We start from the raw sequence: 16,115 nt of genomic DNA, 5'->3' as shown, positions 1-16,115 counted from the left end.
TGACGGAGGGGTCCTCTTCCATCGTGTTGGGGCACATTGTCTGCGATGACATACTACCTTTCATTGCTGTGGGCCACAGTGCAACTGTACTGCGCATAGTTGCGTTCTTGGAGCTGCTGGATAAGACACTTGCCTATGGGTAGGTGCTTACCTGGATTTCAGGAAGAACGCTCCTCTTCAACCTCTGGATTAAAGGTAGCCTACTGAGATAGAATGTGTCGACAGCTTCAGGTTTTTAGGACTTTACATTCACCAACAACCTGGCTGAGCTGGCCAGAAAACACCTCCTGTCAATGAGAAAGTGCCATTAAAAAGCCATTAGAAAGTATTTTCAGAAGGTTTCATCGTGGTGTCTTTTGTGTTTGTAGCTTAAACTATCTACATCTGTAGGCTAAAAGCAGAATAGTTAAATGAGAGCTGTTAATTTATGCCATTGATGACCCAAATAGTTAATTATTACCAATATATTTTAATCTTCCATTATCACAGCTTTATAGTTGCAGCCCATTTCTTATGAAAAATTATTTAGTGTAAGGGATCAGTGAAGTAGACATCCCTTCCAATCCTATTTGGAATTTACATGACCAGGTTGCAGTTTTCAGCCGTTTGGGGGTAGGGGTACTGAACGGTCATGTCTGTTGCGTGTTTCTTTGTTTTATTGACATTCCAGGACATTCCACTTTAAACCATCTCATTTAGACTCACCTATAGTTCTTATTTATTAGTCCTATAGTCTCACTAGCGCATCTCTTAATTAATCAAGGGGATGAGATCACTGCGTATCTCCTACCGTTACACCAGGAGACAGGCCACTTTCACATATACTTGATCCCTAGTGGGATTTGTAGATGACTGTGAATGAACATTGATTTTCCCTTCTGCTCACATTTCTTGCAGTGTGTATGAGTTTGGCCTTTGCTCAAGTGACAGCCTTGAAATGCTCTGTGGAGGGATATACTAACAACACAGTCATCTATTTCTGATGTTCAGATGTGAGTAAAGATGATGCCTTACCTTTTGACATAGTGTAGGCTATGTGTTATGTTACCTTTACTTCAGTACAGTAAACTTCCCCAAACTGTCTTGCCTATAAAAATATATCAATAATTACTACTTATTTGATCTTTAGTAGTTGGAAGATAATTGATTTATTGTTGATATAGTGTTATTATAGTGGGATCTTACATTTTTCCATAGCATACATTCCATTTAGCAGACACTTGTCAAAGGGACTTGCAACACAGGGATGGTCCATGTCTTCATTCATTCATTTATCAGACGCTTTTATCTAAAGTAACTTACATTACAGATCTACATTTTCATCAGTTGCCTATGTGTGCTCCCTGAGAAACCATCTCTTTGTTGTTAACACCTTGTTCTTCCAGTTGAGTTGCAGGAACACCATCGGCATGTGTGTTTCCTGTAATCTGCACTCAGATGCTCAGCTCCCCCAGTAATCAGTAATCACTCAAATGCTTGATCATGGTATAAGGGTTGTGGGTCTCTGACTATTTAGTGTGTATTTCAGCGTCTCCCCTACCCTGCTGCCTGAGTAGGCAACCTTAAAATATAAACAAATAGAGGCTGAAGAGTTAAACCGATGTTTGAACGCTGGTGGATTACGAGAGATCTTTTTCTTTGTGTGCGGTGGTGGTGGTGGTGGTGGGGGGTGGAGGAGAAATGCAATAAGTGTTTGCAGGGGGTATGAGGGAATATCCTAAATGCTATGAAAGAAGCCCCATCCATATGGTGCCATTCCTATTAATGTGGTCCACCCCTCACCCCCATCCTGCTCAATCCAAACAAACCCTTATCACTGTCTCCCCCAAGGCTGGAAGAAACAAAAACATCCGCTTTCACCCTTATTTCCCCTCAAACTTGCAGTTGGACAACAATAGTATATGACTATGGTCACATTGTTTACATGTATGCTGCACCCTCTACCTTAAAACTCCTGGACTCTGTTTACCATAGTGCTATTCGCTTTGTTACAGGAGACGCTTTCAGGACCCACCACTGTAACTTATACAAGAATGTTGGTTGGTCCCCTCTAGCAGACAGGAGGGAAAAACACTGTCTTTTATAAAGCCTTAGTGGGAAAACTGCCTAATTATCTCATGTCACTTTTAAAATTAAAATCCATCTGTCATAACACACGGTCACAGAGCCTCATCTCCCTTGAAATCCCCCTTACAAAAACTAATATAGGTAAAATAGCTTTTAAGTTCTTTGCTTCCCATAAATGGAACACTGTTCAAGTGGAGTTGAAACTTACCAAGTATTTGTCTGTCAACCAATTTAAGAGCCTTTTAGATGCTAAGGATGTGCCTCAATGCTGTTGTTTTAAATGATTCTCTGATTTAATTATTTTTACTTTTATGTCATTTTTTTTTTATACTTAATTTCTGAGTTTTTTAAAGTGTTTTGTTTATTTATTTTGTCTGTTTCGTTTTGTTATGGTTTGTTTATTAATTGTTGTATGTATTATGTAGCCTCAATCAGGGCATTGCTGCAAAAGAGCCCTGTGCTCAGTCAATTCTCCCTGAATAAACAATGATGATGATGATAGGCAACAATGCATCATGTCATTGGCAGAATGTTCAGATTTATAGTTGAGGAATGTATTGATTTCTGATTGGACATGATGCATTCCATGAGAGGGGATATCCTTACCAATGCTGATGTAGAGCTGATTGGATGCTACATATCTACATCATTAAATGTATATGTTAAGGCCCTTCTAATCATGTACATTTGCTGAGAAGAAGTTTATGTCCCGCCCATCTCCTCAGGCCCCACTCCCCCCCACCCAATATTACCCTCTTGCTCACATTTTAACATATTTATTTATATAAATTATGCAGTGGGTTGAGTTAGGCTCAGAGCTGGGGGTGAATTTACACTTTAATCACTCAGATGATGCTTTGTACTTGGACAGCTGATTGCCACTTAGCCTCAATCTCATGTACCTCACGAACCTTGTTCCTGATTTACTTAATGTTTCCACTTGCAAACAACCAACAATCAATGTCTTTGGTTATATACAAGTAGGTAGATGGCATGTTGTTCTGCTCTTTTGCGGAATAGTATAAAATGGACATAGCATGAACCTAAACCTTAACCTGAACCTACATGCATGTACATGCTATTGCATGGTTTCATTTCAACCAGTAGAGGGCAACATAAAATCCTTCTGAAGACCAGGCACCGTCATTCCAGTCTCAGTGCTGTGCCACTAGTGTGCACCATACCCCTCTTGAGTGGCAGAAGAAGTACATTTTGTTCTTTGGTCTAGCGACTTCAACAGAACATGCACTTATGTTTGTTTGTGTCAAACAAATGGCATTTGTTTGTCCAGTTAACCTATTGTAACGACTGGGCCACAAAGTACAGATGATGTGGCACTGAATTCCTTACTGGTGCAACATACTTGTGATGATCAAGAAACAGCATTGAGCTGTTGTGTGATTATATGTTGTTAGAATGGCCATCCGAGACATATATGGCTCAGTCACATTATGTGCTTCATTATTAGTCATGAAATGAAACATGTTTCGAATCCACAGAGCAAATCTGTGTTTCAGTGCTCTCCGCGTCCTTGTCATCCAGCTCCTGCTCCACCTCTCAGCTCCCATCAACATCTGAGACCTGCGGCGGGAGCGGTACGAGATTGGCATTTTAGCCTGGCAGCGTACATGTGTGTGGTAATTGCATTTGTCAAAGGTGTTTAAAACTGGCCCATTTGACCCAGTCTGTCATGCTTCGGATATTAAAGCCATCAGGATGCAACCTCTGCCTCCACTGGTGCCAGTCCGGTTTCTCATGGCAACCACAGCAACCCTCCGACCCAGCTGCCAAGGCTTCATATAAGCAATTTGCCATTTATGTTTAAACCTCATTACGATTCTGATTTGGCCAGTGTACCCGTCATCTCAGTGTTGAATAAAATCTATATTTGTCTTATTTTTAGGTAGGGGAAGGGGGCAGGGGATTTGTCTGTTTTCTACAGAGGAAGGAAAGGCTTTCTTATTTTGTTGGTTTTCCAATGACCCTCTCTTTGCTTGCCATAGTAAGGGTGACTATCCCCATTACTACAACACTACTACAAGAGCCCCAACAAGGTTGTTGACCACCGCACCTAGCTGTTTTTATGTGCAGAGTAATTCTTCTTCACAGGAATGGCCCAAGTAACAGTAATGGGTTTGTGTAAGGGAGACTTCATCAGCTGCTATTCAACAATTAAGATAAAAGTTATTTAAAAAGTCCCCCGAAACAGCTGAAAGGAATAGCATCATTTAGTGGCTTGTAAAGAGCAAATCTGGACCTCCAGTTTATCTGCTCCCTGTGAAAAAACACCTTAAACTCTCCAATATGCCACACTCCAAGCCTGGAATTGCTAGCAGCATAGAGGCACACAATAATAAACAGTAGCACCCAGACAAATGCTGCCAGTCTCCCAGGATCGTGCCATGCATTCCAAAGGTCTCTCTGGTGATATATGGTGGCTAAGCTCATTTGGGAAGGGCCATCTTGCTCTACTGGCAACCTCACAGCTCTCCAGCTGCTGATGTTTTTGAGGCTTGAGTATCTGTCCACGTGTGGTGGAAATGGTGCTATTGTGTACTGAGATCTTTGTAAGCTTGGTAAGCCTTCTCATTTGGACGCGTGTGCATTAATTCATGGAGAACCCATCTTAAAAATCAACTGTCACCTCTGTTGGATAAATAACTCTACCTCTGACCTTATACCTCAACACCTGAAGATTGTGTTTTCCTCCGTGTGACGACTCGACTGACCTGGCCCGGTGCCCTTGTGACTCCAGCCCTTTGTTTAAAGACCATGATGGTGCTGTGACCTTTGGCAGCATGCCCTGCCACTCTGGTCTGGTTGGAGGGCACAAAGGGAGGGGGGGCCTGGAGCCCATATGGAGACCTAAGTGGTTTAACCCTGTGAGCACTAAGCCCGTCGGCAGCCACTGAGCCCTCCCCAGACTTAGGGGGTGGGGAGGTGGGGTAGGGGAGTTTAACCGATGTTTGAACGCTGGTGGATTACGAGAGATCTTTTCCTTTGTGTTTCCTCTGGTGGTGGTGGTGGGGGGTGAAGGAGAAATGCAATAAGACAGATCGACGTAGCAGTGTTTGCAGGGGGTATGAGGGAATATCCTAAATGCTATGAAAGAAGCCCCATCCATATGGTGCCATTCCTATTAATGTGGTCCACCCCTCACCCCCATCCTGCTCAATCCAAACAAACCCTTATCACTGTCTCCCCCAAGGCTGAAATAGGGGGCTCCCTCAACCCCTCTCTATGGACCTGCCATTAACCATTCCATGCCTCTTTTGCAGGCAAAATTCTCTCAAACCATCTGGCAGCTACATACCATTGGAGATGAATGGTATGTAAACATCAAATACCTTTGCTGAATATCCCCCCATTAATACCCCTGTATCCCCAGTTTTGATGGATATAAAAGCATTCTTAACAATACTCCTCCCCCACACTCAACATCCCAACCCCCATGCTATTTCCCCACCGCTCCAGCTGTGGCTCTGGTCCAAAGATAAGCCTTTCCCCTCATCAACCACACTGTCCATAAGACAAATACTGGCTAGCAGCACAGCTAATGAGAATCTCTCTTGCTCAAAACATTCTCTCAACAATGCCATGGTGTTGCCGTAGTAATAGAACTGAAAGAAGAGGGTGCATGTTGCTAACAGTAGGAGTATTACAAAAGTATGAATCGTTTACCTGGTTCGCTTGGAGTTAGGGCATGTTATACCTGGCAAGAACTTGACATGCACTGTGAAATGCAAAATACAAAACCACCATATACTGTACGTACGATAACACACTGCAGTCACTTTTTGGGGGTCATGCATGTGTCGCCTCTAAATGGATTCACAGCCTACTTGGATGACTTTGTGTCCAGCGGAAATGAGGCCTATTTGTGTTTTTAAGTGACTCAGAGAGAAAACGACTCTGAAAAGAGGCTTCATGTCCAGACACTTTGGAATATAGTTGTACATGAATATAGTAGAACAAATCCACATCTGGTTTTATAAAATTGTCATGTCTGAGGTCAGTTATCTGCTTTCATTCACTGACCTCCAGGCGGGCCAGTTTTCTTAACAGGACAATTAATGCTAATCCACAGGAGCTCTTGTAAACCAAGCTTCTAATCTCAGCTAGCTCCAAAAAAGAGGCATGCCTGCTGTTGCAGCAATATGTCCTCATTAAAATTCCGCGGCTGTACTCCCTCCACGAAAGTCCTGTAGTAGCCTACAAGAGTGACCGACAAGAATGCAGTGGTCTTTACCTAGAAGATTCCTGCAGGCTGCTCATTAAAATTATTGCTTTATCGACGCGCCTGTTGCCGCGTCTATGTGGATATCCAGACGAATAACCAACCCTTACAGCTGGTGGGGTCGGTGGTCCCGGGTACTCCGGGTAGTGGAGAAGTACCCCCTCCTCTTGCCCCACCACCACAATTTAATCCCCTCCCTCTCTCTCCCCCATTGTGTTTGACTTGAATTACTCAGTGACTCCCCAGGGGGGAGCGCTGAGCTTGGCGCTGTACGGAGGGAACAACAGAGCACTGACCACGGCACTCATGTGACGCTGAGCGGGCAACATGTGCACATTGCCTGTCTGACTTCGAATGGTGGCACAGCGCCTTCCTGGAATCCATACGCACAGATCCGTGAAGTAACGGAGTTCCTCTGTGGATAGGTAAGTGGTCGCATTCACCTGTCTTTCCTTGTGGCCGCGATACGGTTGACGTAATAAACTGCTTTCGTTGGATAGATCCTTTCTCGGACATATTGTGGAGAGGTAAGATCATTTTTGTTACAAGATGTAACCCTGCGCACTTAGGGCTGTTAAACAAAATGTTGAGTATATGCCGCTTACGCGTGTTTCGGTGTTTAAGCACAAGATCCTTTATGCATTGTTATACAAAACACACTTTATGTCTAATATTGCCGTAAGGGCCGGCGTCTTCCAATCAATGAATAGTCTCATGGGAACATTACGTGTATTCGTTTAGGAGCCTGGGGTGTAGGCTATGTGAGAAAGAATCGTGTATGTGTTTGGATTGAAGGTTGGTTAAGGTTTCCTTTGAGATCACAACAATCTTGCATTCTACAACGCTGAAATAATGACGAGGCTGTGTGATATGAAGCATCAACTTCTAGTTCTAGTTCATCAGCGTTGTTTGAATGCGATGTATCGATTGATTCCGATTCCGACTCCGACTCTCTCTTTCTCACACACAAACAAACACACACACACACACACACACACACACACACACAGAGAGAGAGAGAGAGGAGAGAGAGAGAGAGAGAGATATCCTTCTGGGAACCAAAAATGAAGAGAATAGCTCAAAAGAGTAAGAGGGTATGCATGAAAAACATATGTCAACTACAGAGGACACAAATGGGTTGGTTCTCAGGAGGATATAGGGATAGAGCGAGAGATAGAGAGAACGAATGAGATACTGACCTTTCACGGAATTTTGACTGACCATCGGAGTGGACTTGTGTGGCCCGTACAGGGGCCAGAGTGCGAATCGTATTAATACTGACGTTCCTTGCCGTTTTGTAGATTTATTTACAGATTTGTGGTAATAATCGAGCACTGCAACACTGACCTCCCTGGTGCTTTTGAACAACGGCAAGTTTGTTGCAATCTAACCTCATATGCCTTTTCCAGTGTTAGTTAAAATATGGAATAACTAGCTTGACATGAACATCTACTGATACCTCTGAATATGCCCCAGCATAGGAACTGCATACACTTTAAGCCTTGTTGTCCTGTTGTCAGTGTCTGTGCATTTAGCTGAGACTGATTTAATTGTGATGCCAAGTCATGCCCATGGTTTTTGTTGTGCCACCTGCCAACTTTCACACATAGGCTATTTGTAGTCTGTGATTTCACTGCAGTAAATTAATATAGTACAGTTTCATTTATGTGGTCTGTTCACAATGATAAAAGGCTATTAGGACATAGACGTTTAATACATCGTCTCTTTAATGATTAACACAATATTGAAATGCATGGTTAAACAATTACAGTCCACTTTTCTTATGTGGAATATCCTCAGTCTGAGGTACTGAGTTCAGAATGTAAACTCTCATAAGAAATTAGTTCAGAGAAGGTCTTTTCTATGAAAAAACAAACTTGATTTACATAGTGGAGGCTCGAAAGTGTTGGGCTATAAAAACTATCCGAGAGTGGGTCCATTGTTAATGGAATGTTTGCCACTCTCCTTAGCAGTGCATCCCCCTCAATGCACTTTTGTTACTAAGCCAGTTCCTCCACTAGTCTATCTAGCCCACTGGCAGGGTTGGGGGAGGCCTCTGGGGGTGTAAGTCAAGGGGGGGCATCTGGAGTTGACAGCTTCCTCAGAGTCGGTTGACTTAACATGTCACTGGAAGAGGGCGCTGAGGATTGAGAATGTGAGAGGAGGACTTGAAACACTCAGGTCAAAGGGCGTTGCAAACCTCTCATGAACCCCCTCCCCAAGACACCCATGCTGTGTAATAACCTGTGACTACACATGTCAGTCCTACTCCTGATAGCTCTTTTCCTAAGGGACCTGGTCAGTGAAGCTTCACCAAACATGTGGGATTTGAGAGTATGGCTTCCTGTGAATAGCTCCAACAAGACGGTGTCAGGGGGAAATAGGGATGGGATATCTTATTTCTCTGGGGCCCACACATAAAGGAGACTTTTTAGGGTGCGCTCCGCAGGAAGCAGTGGAAAAACCATCCTCCTGTTCTGTGATGCTGTCGGCCACCTGTCGTGGAAGTCTTTCATGTGATTCAGATTTGTGGAGCGCTAAATGTTTGAGTGACACGTGGAGGACACTAACCATTGCCTCTTCATGACTTATGGCCTTGTTGGCTCCAAATTTCACCCGTCCCTCTGAACGTATTGTGTGTGGATGATAGAAGACGGACAAGAGGAAGACATATAGTCTGCCCTTTGTCACAGCCTTTTGCCCTTCAACATTAGTCACCACAGTCAACATGGGATGAATCGTCATGTTGACCAGGACCAGTGTATTCCCTGGTCTTATCAGAAAAAAACACAGAAATGAGACGATTGTCAGCCTGTGAGCTTTTCTAAAACAAAACAAAAGGCATCTGGAAATCTCTTTCCAGTGACGAAAACAACCTCCGGAAAAGATCCTATGACAACCTTATCAGGAATGTTCATGGAAAATGAGGGACAATGGGCTGCCCCTGTCAGTATAAATGGGTGTTGCTCCGAGAGGAGCTTTCCGTCTATATACCGTGAACCTGTAGGGATGCTGATTGGTGGTCAGCAGACACCTCCTGACCTGCCAGCAACCCCCGACCTGAGCAGTGAATGGTACTAGATGGTATGAGGAATTCAGCATTGCTGTAGGAAGCAAGGCTGTACAGTATGCATTCTGGAGGGCGATTACACCTCCCGTCGCAAAAGTGGTGAAACCAGCACCTCTGAGAAACAAGCTACCAGAAAGGAAGAGAGAATGGGGTCGGGTTATTTTTTTGTATAGGAGCACTCCGTTTCCTTCCTGTTTCCTAGCCTTTGAGAATGCCTGACTTGCCTGAGGTCTGCTCCAGTGCTTTGCATGTTCCAAACGCTACCAGCAGCGGTCGGAACGATGCTGTGTTTTTGGAGCGCTGATACTGTATTGGGCTCTTGCACGCCAAGACCAAGCAAGGCATCCGCCTCAGACACTTCTGGTCATATCAGTTCCAGCCCCGTCCCACAGGAGAGAGGGAGAGCTTCAACCAGTGAGGTGGGATGCCTTCACTAAGGAAAAAAACATGGCTGGCTTGATGATGTCTGACTTTAGATGACCTATCCCACACTGACCCACGTGTTGATGTGTGGTAAAATGTGTGTCTGTGTGTGGTGGGGGTGGAGGTAGGATGAACTCGTAAATATCACTCGAACACACACACACACGCACACACACACACACACACACACACATGCACACACAGGTATCCCACTGTGTCTGGGGAAAGCCACCGAGGGGTACGTGAACAGTGTGAGCGGATAAGCAGCCATTGCGGTGATTAGAGGCGGCGATGGCCATGGGGAGATAAGGGGCCACGGTATGGCCAGGACCAGTCAAGCATGAAGCGTTTACTGGGAGAATTCCTGGAATTCCTCATCTGTAGCCATGCCACCCCGTTCTCTCTCCATTCTGTCTCCTGACTTGTATGCCCCTGTACATACACTACCGCTCGCACACACAACCCCCCCCTTATTTCACCAGTACACTCATTAGAGCGGAATCCTATAGTTATCCTGCCTGCATTAATGCTGAATTCAGCTTACTGTTCTGAGTATTAGTCCATGTGCATTAAACACTGACCAGAACTAAGAGCATTTTAGATGCCTCAAAGCTTTGCGGACAGCGATTGATTTAGCAATTGATTTGGCCCCGATGAGCACCATTAATGTTTTTTTGTTTCTGTCAGTGTTGAATTGTATAATGCTTTCAAAGAAATAATATGTTGGAATAAATCAAGTGCCCTTGAAAATGTAGTAACTTTTCATATTGAATTAATGGAGTGGGTAGTGAAGTGTGTACAAGTCAGCCTTACCACTTTTTCAAGTGGGGGGAGACTTTTTAATCTTTTCAATCTTATAATCCTGAAACATTGAGAAATGACTTGTTTTGTGTGGACATCCCCAGCTAAATGTGTGAATGATTCCATCTATTGGACTCTTTAGTGGGTGTGTAGATTTTAAGGATACATTTCACAAATTATTGCATTTAATTTGGTGCACTGACACATCTACATCATTATATTTGAAATAACAGAGGAAACCAAGCTTGAGTCATATCAGCCCTGTGTCTGAATGTTGAGTTTGTCAGCTCAGGACACAAATCTTTGGTACCATAAGTGCAAGGAGGGCATACCACACGGCTTTACTTAAGACTTAATTCCAAACCTCTATTAGTGGGGTCTGATTTGCGGTCATTCCTGGGGCACTAAGAAAAGCTTCTGTCCGACAAATACTTTTTAACACATGGATGTAGAACCTCAGAGCTGTCATTGGAAAGTTTTTGAGATATTTTCACTTCCCCTTCCCGTTATTCCTGTGTGTGTTTGGACCAAAATATATGAAGCAAAATCAGAGAAAATGATAGATTTTAGAAACATTTTAAATGCAGTCTGGGTGTGGGTGGATTTGCTCTGGATCAATCAGCACTTTTTGGTTCTGATGCGCAGATGCAATATAATAGGATTACCCAGTCGGGGTTGGGGTAACAGGGGACAGTGAGGGGTGTAGTCTACCCCCATGCTCCTGGTTCGGCCACCCCTCTGCGTCATGTGACTGGGAGAGAAGGTGGTAGGGTAGAGTAGGGATCTTTGCTAGGGGGATGTGGCTGGCAGGTGTCAGCTCTTGATTAGGGCTCTGTAATCGAGCAGAACAAGGTGCAAGAAAGAAGATCTGTAATGACTTAAGAAGCCAAGACTCTAGACACAAAGTCTTTGCATGTCACTGAGCACCATGCGCGAACACAAGCAGGCGAGTCTCACACTACATTTAATCTAGGCTCTTTCAGCCCTCTTTTTTACTAGTGCCATTTTCATCAACTAGCATTTTAATAACATCAAAACCTGAATGAAGAGCACCTGAATATCATAGTTTCCATGGCAACTGACTAACACAAACAAGACAGTTGTGTGACCTTAGTGTGACACTTCCATCATGCCATCCCTTTTGAATAGGAAAAGGTGCTATTGGTGTCAGTGGTGGTTACATTCTTTGCAATCCGCTTGCAGTTTCACAGCTAATGTCTAACTTGCATAACAAAGGTTTGTGTTAAGGCCAGGCTGTGTGCATGGAGCCTTTGTTTCACACTGTCAAATCCCACCTCATCTCTTTGAGAATAAAAGGAATTAATCAGAAAGGAACCCAGCCGGTCCCAATGTATAAATGGAGTCAGTCCAAGAAGCTGCAGCAGCAGAGAACAGGACCTCATGTTTGGGATTTGACGCCATTATTGTTGCCTAACCCCTGATACAATAACGTAATTACATAACCACGTCTTCCATTCAGGTGATATGGCGAGTGATTTACGGATCAAACCTAATTAAGTTCCTGCAGGAGGATGGCTACCACACGGCCAGAGGGCAGTTGCAAAATACGTCGGGAGAGAGAGACAAAGAGAGAGAGAGAGAGATCAGAAATGTGTACTTTGAGTGGGTAGACCGGGTTATTATCGTCATCTTGCAACACCGGTGCTTGACTTTAAATCCAACTTTAGCCGTCTAGATTATGAGAGCAAATGTTTGATCCGTTCAGGCTGATCTGCTGGTTTCTTGGAGCTGTTGTGGCCTGCGCAGAAGAAGCAATTCATACACAGCTGGTTAAACTGGTCTGTTTTCTGCAGTGGTCTTGGCATTGGTCAGCAGTAGTCTTTTCTGCCTGTTCCAAACTGAATAGAAGCTGGACAGGACATCTTTGTATCAACTAGATTGAAAGCCAGATATCAACCAGTAGAAACGTTCAACACACAAAAAGACTGAAACGATTAAGTCTAACAAAACCTGCCACTCATTCTTTCATCAGTTTGACAGCCAGACCATACACAGTTCTAACTCTAAATCAGAAACAACCTTCCTTACCACTCATGAGAGAAACGGTGGCCCACACAGACTTCCCTCAGGCTAAACACGATTAAGAAGACATTAGTGCCAACAAAATAAGACCTTAGGGGAGAGCAGATAAGGTCTATGCTGAATGCTAATTTAAAGGGGTTTGGGGATACTGAAGGACCTGAAGGAATCACTACTCAGATCCACTAGTCTGGCTCTTTTGATGGCTTGCACGGAAGTTTGGGGGTCTGAGGCTTCTACTAGTTGTGTTGAACAGCTATATCTTCAGTAGTATCAGAAAAACAGTGTTGACTACTATGAGTTATTGTACATCGAAAACAAGTTTGGCACTTCCTGATGAAAGACAGTGTGACATCTATGGGCAAAATAAAAACAGTTATGATGAGGAATGAGGAATGAGGTGTGATGTTTTTCCTTTTGATAGTCCTCTCTTACTATGATGGATGTTTTCATGGTATCCTTTTCTTGGTTACTAACGATTCCTGGGTCCGCTATATTTTTCTCCTCTCTATATGGGTCATTCCCTAATGGCACAACAACATTTAACACTTACTATATTATGTCCTGTGAATACCAAAACTCACCACCATACTTAATGCCTTACAACAAGATCAATGTATAAGCCTTGATGCCAAGCTTGAGTCTTCTCCAGTCAAGGGCCATGTTGTCCATTCCTATTATTAGGTCTCTTGGACAGTAGGTCCTGATAGTTCCTAAAACAACAACACCTCCAGCACACTTTTATCTGCCCAACTGCAATCTTGTATCACACTTCCCTCAGGGCATACTTGCTCTCCTCGCAAGGGTTCCACGTCTCTTACACTCTCTCTCTCTCTCTCTCTCTCTCCCTGTCTCTCTCGTTCTCATGCCTGTCTTAGTCACTTTCTTACTTCCTTTCCACTCCTGTCTCCGTGCTACTCTTGACTCATTTCATGGCTGTATGATTATCTGATTCGCGACCTGCCCGTTACCCATGTGGCCCGGCGGCCAGCCAGACAGTCACTGCAGGGTTGACTCCAGGTGACGGGAGGGAGCTGACAGAAAGATGAAAGGTCTCCGAATTCAAAAACGTGTCTGGCATCCAATGCCTTAGTACAAGCGGTGCGCATCTCGCCTCGTTTTAGAACCGGCAGGTGGGAAGTGAAGGCTGTCGAGACAGCTCGCACCTTAATCACTGAATTAGCTGCCTTTAGCACACTGTCTGTCTCATCCCCCGGTGGTACATGTGTGTTCAACCTCTGCGTGTTAATATCAGAGGTGTTAAGTGTTGCAGTTTTGTCATGCATATATGCCAATTAGGGAATGCCTTCTGTGATTCTCTCCCTCCTTACTTGCTCCACTTTTCTTTATGTTTCCTTTCTTTGTGTATCTCCTTCCTTACCTCACGCTGCTTGCCTGTAGAGATCCCAACTCCCTCGGGGAGAGAGAGTAGAGCTGTCTGGTAATCTGAGACGACATTCATTTTGAATAAGATGGAGAGAAGCGGTGGGCTGGAGAATTAATTTCCATACACAGGGCTGCTGACAGTAATGAATAAAGCCCCCACATGGAACAAGTAAGTGTAGGAAAAACAAATCAGTGTGGAGCAGTGGTGTATCTCTGCGTTTGTGCTTATGTGTTTGTTTGTTTTTGTTGTTTGCGTGTGTGTGTTTGGGTGGTGGGGGCGTTTGCGTGAGCCTCGTCACCATGGAGACGGTGACAGATTGCTTTTGGAGGTTTTGGAGAAACCAGGAGTGGACAAAATCAAGTGCAGCAAAGAATTGTGACAGGCTTTTGGGAAACAGAAAGCCTAAGTTGTTGTATCTTGAATCTTGGAATGGTAAGACGAGAGATCAAACTCAGTACTTCTTGACTTAGTTGTCATGAGAAACCACAATTCACAGTGGCGGTTCTAGCATCTATGGCGCCATGGGTACCCCCCCCCCCCTTCTGTGCACAAACTAGAAAAATGCTGCAATATGTCTGTGAAACTATATATTCACAGTGTTATGAATTTATTGTGGTTTATTCTTTAGCATTTGTGACAGATTTGATTAGTTACATCTGTACTGTACAAAGATAGAGGTGCGCTATTTGATAGATTCCCACGCTATCTCTACCACGGAGACCTTCCCAGGCCTGCTTAGCTCACAAATTAGAATCAGGGCGCCCACTCCAACAAGGTTAATTGACCCACACGGTAACATGATATCATTAACATGACGTGCCAATGAGCGATAGCATTTTTCCTTGTCCGGCGCCCTGTGCTGCCCACAGGAAGACTCCGCCCTAGGCGGCTGCCCATGTCGCTCATTCCTAAATCTGCCGCTGACAATTTACCTCAGCATTAATATCATTTGTAGAGTCCCACATGTCACAAGGCTCACCACCTAGCAAAGCAGTCAGCCTTTTTTTAATTGCGTGTCTCCTATGTGACTGGTAATATAGATTTTGTATTGTGCCTCATGAATTTCTGTGATGTCTTCTGTCACAGTTAGACACCCATTGCTCAGCACACAGGGTGATCCCAGCAGCCATCATTCGTAGAAGGGTGCTCTCACACCATACGCTTGAATAAAGACTGCTGCGTCTCAGCGTGCATAATATTGACAGCGGCTGATATTGCGGTGTGACTGCATCTCATTTCACATTATGATGAAATGAAATGAGGGTGTTTGAAAAATGGATTTGACCCAATCGGTTTGACCCAGCCTCTCAAAGAAAGGTGATGATTGAGCCGTTTCTCAACAATGTGCAACCTTAAGGTGGATTCTTCCCCGAGTTGTTCAGATGAGGACATGTGTGCTTTGTGTGCAATGGGTCCTTCAATACACAATCTTTCTCCTCCTCATCAGTATCTTCCTCATTGTCACCTGGTGCGGGTTGAGTTATGAACCTGGGTACTTGAGAGCTTGATTCCCTCATTCCCATTTGCGGTGTAGTTCCTGCCTAAGATTGCCAAGGTGTCCGTGCTAGATGATATATGGTATTTTGGACAACAGCCGGAGTTAAATGAAATCCCCCCATTCACTCAGCTAAGCTTTTCTCTCTGCACAAGCCAAACTGGAAAGAGATGATGTAGCGCTTTTTAGGCTTATTCACAGAGAGGCACGCAAATTGTCCAAAAGCGGTTGCAGGACAGGCTCTTTTTGAGCCAGTAAAATCAGCGCAGATGTCCTTGATTTATGTGCCATCTATCTGTGGGGGTGGGCAGCAAAAATGTTAGTGTAAAGTTTACAGTTTACACTGAATGACACAGTAAATGAAGTTGGTTTGGGAGGACACATTTGAATGTATATGAAACAGAGGTTTATCAACGAGGTAAGTAGATGTGTGTGTGTGTGTGTGTGTGTGTGTGTGTAGTGTGTGTGTGTGTGTGTGTGTGTGTGTGTGTGTGTGTGTGTGTGTGTGTGTGTGTGTGTGTGTGTGTGTGTCTGGTCACTCCCTGTGTTCCTGTCTCTCTCATCTCTCATGCTTTACACTGCTGTACTCATCTCC

The 16,115-nt window shown here is 44.1% G+C and overlaps 1 protein-coding gene across 3 annotated transcripts in view; it reads left to right on the top strand.

Moving 5' to 3' along the window:
* Positions 1-6,261: 6,261 nt before the first annotated feature.
* tmem108 (transmembrane protein 108) overlaps positions 6,262-16,115 on the top strand; it is a 44,106-nt gene continuing 34,252 nt past the window's right edge. The window contains exon 1 of one of the 3 annotated variants that reach the window (XM_031583668.1): positions 6,262-6,729. The gene's annotated coding sequence lies outside the window, so the exon portion shown is untranslated. Of the gene's footprint in view, positions 6,832-16,115 lie in introns of all 3 variants that reach the window. The other 2 variants (XM_012815066.3, XM_031583666.1) reach the window with 2 other exon arrangements.

Source organism: Clupea harengus, chromosome 17 (assembly GCF_900700415.2).
Source record: "Clupea harengus chromosome 17, Ch_v2.0.2, whole genome shotgun sequence".
Taxonomy (NCBI): domain Eukaryota; kingdom Metazoa; phylum Chordata; class Actinopteri; order Clupeiformes; family Clupeidae; genus Clupea; species Clupea harengus.
The sequence above is the reverse complement of the archived record's forward strand: the minus strand, read 5'-3'. Positions and strand labels throughout refer to the sequence as shown.